The sequence below is a fragment of the Mytilus galloprovincialis genome, chromosome 4 (genome assembly GCF_965363235.1).
Source record: "Mytilus galloprovincialis chromosome 4, xbMytGall1.hap1.1, whole genome shotgun sequence".
In the NCBI taxonomy this organism is placed as follows: Eukaryota; Metazoa; Mollusca; class Bivalvia; order Mytilida; family Mytilidae; genus Mytilus; species Mytilus galloprovincialis.
Window position 1 is genome coordinate 2,352,671 of NC_134841.1, and position 7,990 is coordinate 2,360,660.

Sequence of the window (7,990 nt, forward strand, 5' to 3'; positions counted from 1 at the left end):
TTGCAATAATTACAATCATATATCATTATATTAGATGAATAGAAACGTTTAGTCATTACGTATGTGATTCCTAACCGTACTATAATCGTTTTGTCATACTTCTAGAAATAGCAGTTATGGCAAGATCGCACTGTAAATCATTTTTTTCTGTCGATGTTATCTTATCTTGGAATAAAAGAAGTACTTCAAACCTTATTGTAAATTAATTACATGTTAAAATATGTTTTAGTTATTTATTAATATGTTGCATGCTAGTGGATAGTGTGTATAAATTTATAGGTCTTCTGTCTATATCTAATTGGAAGTTTTGATCTGAAAACCCAGATTTTAGTTTTGACAGCCAAATAAATTCAATGCAATACCGCTGTGAATTGGAGTTGGAAAGGCAGTGGGTGGGGTTATCGGTTAAAATAATATTGATCAAATAACCTTTCTTAAATACATTATCATACATGGATCGCTGCAAAAATAGAAAACCAATTAACACATCTTTCCGGAGTAAATCCGATGAAGAGATGCTCTCAGTGCATTGGTTTAACAGAAACGTCTCCAAAATTCAATCCTTGAGTGAAGAACGCGAAATGCCGTGAAATCCATACTTGCACCTCTTTGAAACCCCAGAATGCATTTAGATCACTCCGATCTAATTTGAAAAAAAAGGAAAGTGTTCCTCTGTTCCAACCTTAACGGTGAAGTTATCCCTCTAAAACCCTTTAAAATATTGATGATGTCTGTATACTTATTCATATACATTAGAGCTATTGAAAATGTATTTTACCCGAGTTAATAGAGGTGAAATTTATTGTAAGGCTGCAACCATTTGATTTTCGGGGGGGGGGGGGACTATGGTTTTTTTTGGAAAAAAAAATTTGTTTCCAGTTTTTGGAGAAAAAAATAGTTTGTTTTTGATTCTGAGAAAAAAAAATGTTTGTTTCACCCTCAGCTGCCATTATATGTAATGCTAAAAATGAAAGAAAAAAATTTGTTTTCGACTTGTCGCGAAAAAAATTTGTCCAGAAAAAAAAACAAACCCATAGCCCCCCCCCCCCCAGAAAATCAAATGGTTGCTGCCTAATATAGAGATCCGCATAACATGAAGGAGATGTTACTGAGTAGTCCTGTATCCATCTATTATTATCCTACAACTTCGTATGCGCTTATTGTGTAGGGTCAACTGGTAGTATATTTCCTTTACACCCAAAGCCTGATTTTACAGAACAATACTTGACATACTTTTGTTTACATACTAGTATTTAATTTCATGGGGTGGTAGTGGTGTTGAATTCAACTTTAATTTCAGATGATGAAGTAAGTTTTTTATTACCTTGACTGGCTATTCAGCCCTCGCACGGTCGGCAACTTAAATTTTGACAGATTGAGTGAGAGTCAATCATCTTGGGTTGTAAAATAGCAGAAACAATATCGGTTAAGATGTTTTATAAAAGTTTGCAAATTTTGAGACAGACATGAGATTCATGTATTCTAACGTTACATCAAATAAATCAAATCATGCATGTGCTTTGTCTCATGATTATTTCGACTTTCGTTTTACTGCTACAAGATTTTTCTTATTTCATCGTTTTTTCCCCTCATTATTCATTAATAAAAGGGAGACAACTCAAATTAACTTATTATATAAAGATTGGTATTATGCCCTTTATGGGCCCTGTAATTTGGGAAATAAAAATAGTTTATTCTATTCTATTCTATAACGGATGTACAGTAAATTCAGCGATTTGACTATATGCTATTGAAAATCATGATATAAAAATGCATAGTATCCAATTTCATTTAAGGACATCTTGGCGTAAAACAGAATATAATCAGAATATTTGTTTTACATTAAGAATGAATGACCAATAATCCATGTCTTGGCCTCTCAATGTTATGTTTCCCACTTAACCGTGTTGTCGAGTGTTACGAATTTACAATTATAAAATTCAGAATGGAAATAGGATATGTGTCACCAACAGGTTTTCAATGCAGTGAGATATTCCTGCACCCGGAGGCGTCCTTAGCTGCCCCCCCCCCCCCAAACAAATATATACTCTAGTTCAGTGATAATGAACGCCATACTAAACTCCAAATTGTACAAAAGAAACTAAAATTAAAAATAATACAAGACTAACAAAGGCCAGAGGCTCCTGACTTGGGACAGGCGCAAAAATGCGGCGGAGTTAAACATGTTTTTAGATATCAACCCTCCCCCTATACCTCTAGCAAATAGAGAAAAGTAAACGCATAACAATACGCACATTAAAATTTAGTTCAAGAGTCTGAGTCTGATGTCAGAAGATGTAACCAAAGAAAATAAACAAAATGACAATAATACATAAATAACAACAGACTACTAGCTATTAACTGAAATGCTAGCTCCAGACTTCAATTTAACTGATTGAAAGATGGTGTCTTCATCATATGAATATCAGGAACAATCCTTTCCGTAAGTATCATAACATAACCCGTGTCATGCAAACAACTGTTTTTTTTAAATACATGTGTTCAATTCCGATGCAAAGACCTTATAAGTGAATCAATATTAACGCCAAAATATGCAACCTTTAATGACCTATCAACAGTATCGTAACTATATCCCTTCTTAATAAGTCTATTTAGTTATGTATTTTCCAGTACATCTATGAATTTCCCATTTGATCTTTTTGTCATTGAAAACAGCATCGAACCAAACTGACAACGCCATGTCTAACAAAGAAAATCCAGGTGCTCCGCAGGGCGCAGCTATATACGACCCCAGTGGCCGAATCCTGAACAGCTGGGGCAAATATGGTCACAATATTAATATTCTAGCTTGATACTGTCTGAATTTGGATTGTGATCAAATTATTTACATAATATGAGTTTTTGTCACAAAATAATGTGGTCAAAGATCTTACAAATCTATTGCACAATACTGTGCAATTGAATATTTCTTCTTGAAACTTTTCAAAATTTGAAATTTGAAAATTTTTGAAAAAAAAAGAAATCCCTTAAAAAAATGGTAAACAACCCCCCGCCCCACTTTTTGAAACCCCCATTGGAGCAATAACCCTTAACTCAATCCCATGCTTTCTTTTGTAGTATTGAACTTTCAGAGAGATCTCTTTTGTAGTATTGAACTTTCAGAGAGATCCACACACTTAAACACAAGTTATCATCATGACTGTTTAGAAACTAGAAACATGCTTCTTTTTGGCCCTTTTTAGGCCCCTTAATCCTACATATTTCGGGCAATTAACCACACACTTAAACACAAGTTATCATCATCATTGTTTAGAAACTAGAAACATGCTTCTTTTTGGCCCTTTTTATGCCCCTTAATCCTACATATTTCGGGCAATTAACCACACACTTAAACACAAGTTATCATCATGATTGTTTAGAAACTAGAAACATGCTTCTTTTTGGCCCTTTTTAGGCCCCTTAATCCTACATATTTCGGGCAATTAACCACACACTTAAACACAAGTTATCATCATGATTGTTTAGAAACTAGAAACATGCTTCTTTTTGGCCCTTTTTAGGCCCCTTAATCCTACATATTTCGGGCAATTAACCCAAAACTTAATCCCAGCCTCCCCTTTGTTATATGGTACGTTGAGGTACAATTTCAGAGAGATCAATACAATTACACACAAGTTATTGTCTGGAAACTAGAAAAATGCTTGTTTTGGCCCCTTTTTGGTCCTTAATTCCTAAACTTTGGCCCCATATCCCTGAAAATGAATCCAAACCTTCTACTTGTGGTTTTAAATATTGCGATATAATTTTAGAGCAATTAAAACACTTGTACACAAGTTATTATCCTGAAACTAGAAAAATGCTTGTTTTGGGCCCCTTTTGGGCCCCTTTTGGGCCCCTAATTCCTAAACGGTTGGGACGATCATCCCCAAAATTAATCCCAACCTTCATTTTGTGGTATTGAACCTTCTGAAAAAAAATCATAAAGATCTTTTTACTTTAACTAAAGTTATTATCCGGAAACCAATGTGTCTTCGGACGACGACGACGCAGACGACAACATCATACCATTATACGATCCAAAAAAATTTTTGGGGTCGTATAAAAAACCAAATAATCAAATAATAGTACACAAGAGTCAACATAGAAAACTAAAGACGAAGCAACACGAACCCCAACAAAAGCTGGGGTGATCATCACTGGACGGCAAAAAGACTAAGGATTCAAGTTTGAGATAAAGGAACATACACCAAAATTTCTCCTTGTTCACAAAGAGGACACAATTTTTACCTTTATTGCTAGATGTTTTGTGATGATTTGTGTTGTTAAGTTGCTGTCTCAATCACTTATTTTCCACATATCATTTAACTCACATTGATGAACGCGTGACCTTAAACTAAAAAGCATTACATATGATGTCACTGTCAATTCGTATATTTTGTAAAGACTACAGATATGTGTTATTAGTGGCTGACATGATGAATGTACTTCCTCTGACGCTAAACACTACAATATATCTACATAACATTTTATTACAAAAGATAAGAGCAATTACAAAAGTTTACAATTGCAGATTACGATCGGTTAAGCCTGGTTGTGCTTTTAATCCACATTTATGTATCAGTGTTTCTTAAAAGATTTCACAATCATTTTGTTCAAGTAATTTCCAAAAGTTTCATTTTGAGGACAATACTTGATAGTGTGAGCGTTGTCGCCATTGGAACCGCACATCGGACAAGTGTACCTCCTCAGAACTGGACACAATACTTTTCCATTAGAGTCTTTCAAGATATGACTGTTATAAACTGAATACGATTCCTTATTGTTTTTACAAAACACACAGAAATTCTTCGTCTTCTTTCGATTTTTCGTGGTAATGGTAGGTTGAATGATGTGTTGTAATGGATTATTTAGTATTCGGTTCTGCATTTGGTAACGGTCAAACTCGTCTAAATCACATTCTCTGCCATTTAGTCGAAATTCCTCAAGGGCACCAGAATTAACTTCATCGATGTCTTTCACAGAGAAACATTCCAGTCCTGGATTCGTTAAGCTTTCATTCAAATAGGTTTCACTTTTTCTCCAATCATTCGTATATTGACTACATAATTGTCTGCTAGAGCTCTTCGTAGTGTATCTGGAATTTAACATTTCCATCCCTTTTAGCAGTTTGCAAAGAAAGATCCGTTGTGACTGCATTTGAATTGACCGTAAATTTTACGGTATTCCCAACTTTCTAATTTGGGTGATTTGACCATAACGTTAAGGTTACAGTTGCAAAATACTCTTGGCCCACTTTACATAGAATGATAATTTATTATTTTTTCAAATTTTTATAGGAGAGTGAGCTTGGGGATCAAAATATATAACAAATTACTTTAACAGTATTCATAAGAAATTCGTTAATACAACTGCGTGAATCCAAACAATACTTTTAATATCCATACTCATGATACTGATTACGTGAAAAAGTGATCATTTGCTGCAACAAAGTTGTTTGAGCCCCTTGAAATGCCCTCTTTGCTGGTGGTATGACCAAACTGTTTATCAAATGACACATTTACAGGTTGTTTATTGCATCCTTTTTTATTTGTGTGTAGAAATGAACGTTGACAGAGATGCTGAGGTTCATTAAGTTTTTATCTGGAGAAAAATTAAACAGCATTTTCCTTGATTTACTGATGTTTCTACTAATATTATTTATATCCTGTGCTGTACGGTAGAATGCAAGGTTAACGATAAAAATGTCCAAATTGTCAAGATGGCACGATTGCAAAACAAATATATTGTTCCGTTATTTTAGATTTTCTAGACTAAACAACTTTCTACACACACATTTACCTATACATTACAATGGATATTATTTTTAGTAAACTTTTTTTTTATTATTTTATCTGGGATGCTCGGAATAAAAGCTTGGGACAGTCGATAGTCGCTTTATAACGACATTGCACTAAACTGTTATAGCCAAATTCATCACCCGTCCTTACATTGCCAGTCTAAATATAAAGGAGGCAATGTTAACTCATTAAAAACTGGATTTTTTGGGTGGTGACTAGCTGTTACGCCGATTTCCTTCGTGTACGTTTCTTGTCATAATACAGTAAATGAACTATAGCGGCTATGCAGTGTAAATATTTCATGCATGTTAAAATGACGACAGAAAATTAATTGTAAGAGGAAATTTAGACCGCTAATGGAACTCGAGTCTCTAAAGAGCCTGTGTCGCTCACCTTGGTCTATATGATTAAACAAAGGAAGCAGATGGAATCATGACAAAATTGTGTTTTGGTGATGATGATGTGTTTGTACGTCTTACTTTACTGAACATTCTTGCTGCTTACAGTTATCTCTATCTATAATGAACATTGCCCAGTAGTTTCAGTGGGAAATGTTGGTAAAAATTTACAAATTTTATAAAAATTGTTAAAAATTGACTATAAAGGACAATAACTCCTTAGGGGGTCAATTGACCATTTCAGTCATGTTGACTTATTTGTAAATCTTACTTTGCTGTACATTATTGCTGTTTACAGTTTATCTCTATCTATAATAATATTCAAGATAATAACCCAAAACAGTAAAATTTCCTTAAAATTACCAATTTAGGGGCAGCAACCCAACAACGGGTAGTCCGATTCATCTTAAAATTTCAGGGCAGATAGATGTTGACCTGATAAACAATTTTATCCCATGTCAGATTTGCTCTAAATGCTTTGGTTTTTGAGTTATAAGCCAAAAACTGCATTTTACCCCAATGTTCTATTTTTAGCCATGGCGGCCATCTTGGTTGATTGGCCGGATCACGCCACACATTTTTTAAACTAGATACCCTAATGATGATTGTGGCCTAGTTTGGATTAATTTGGCCCAGCAGTTTCAGAGGAGAAGATTTTTGTAAAAGATTACCAAGATTTACGAAAAATGGTTAAAAATTGACTATAAAGGGCAATAACTCCTAAAGGGGTCAACTGACCATTTCGGTCATGTTGACTTATATGTAAATCCAAATTTGCTGAACATTATTGCTGTTTACAGTTTATCTCTATCTATAATAATATTCAAGATAATAACCCAAAACAGTAAAATTTCCTTAAATTACCAATTTAGGGGCAGCAACCCAACAACGGGTAGTCCGATTCATCTGAAAATTTCAGGGCAGATAGATGTTGATCTGATAAACAATTTTATCCCATGTCAGATTTGCTCCAAATGCTTTGGTTTTTGAGTTATAAGCCAAAACTGCATTTTACCCCTATGTTCTATTTTTAGCCATGGCTGCCATCTTGGTTGGTTGGCCGTGTCACGCCACACAGTTTTTAAACTAGATACCCCAATGATGATTGTGGCCAAGTTTAGTTTAACTTGGCCCAGTAGTTTCAGAGGAGAAGATTTTTGTAAAAGTTAACGACGGACGACGACGACGACGGACGACGGACGACGGACGCCAAGTGATGAGAAAAGTTCACTTGGCCCTTTGGGCCAGGTGAGCTAAAAATGAGGTATATTGATAGGGACATACATTTTGCCTTGCAACAAGGCTCCTCGAGGAGTTTTTGCAGACCGGCGAGCATAAATAACATTTTTTTCTATTCCGTCATACTTCAGCCAGGGTTCTTGAAAAAGATGTAATCTTTACTGGGGCGGATCTAGCCATTTTCAAAAAGTTGGATTTCAACTCAGGACTGAAAGGGGCCCAACCATATGTCCCCATTCATAATCATCTATAGATCATCATAGAAGGGAGTTTCCAACCACCAGACCCCCTTTTTCAAAGATCCGCAAGTTCTGCTTTACATATATATATCAAATTATAAAACGTTTAGCGAGTATTTTATTTAATTAATTTAGATTGAGGGTGTATATGTAAACATAGATATATAATGCAATATTATAGTTTTCTAGCTTTTAGTTAAATGGTTGTCCCGTTGTAGTTTTTTCCCAGCTTGGACCAATATTAGAACTGCTTGTAATAGTCCTGTTCATTGAAATACTCTAAAAAAAATGTTTCCGAATTACACCCTGGCGTGTA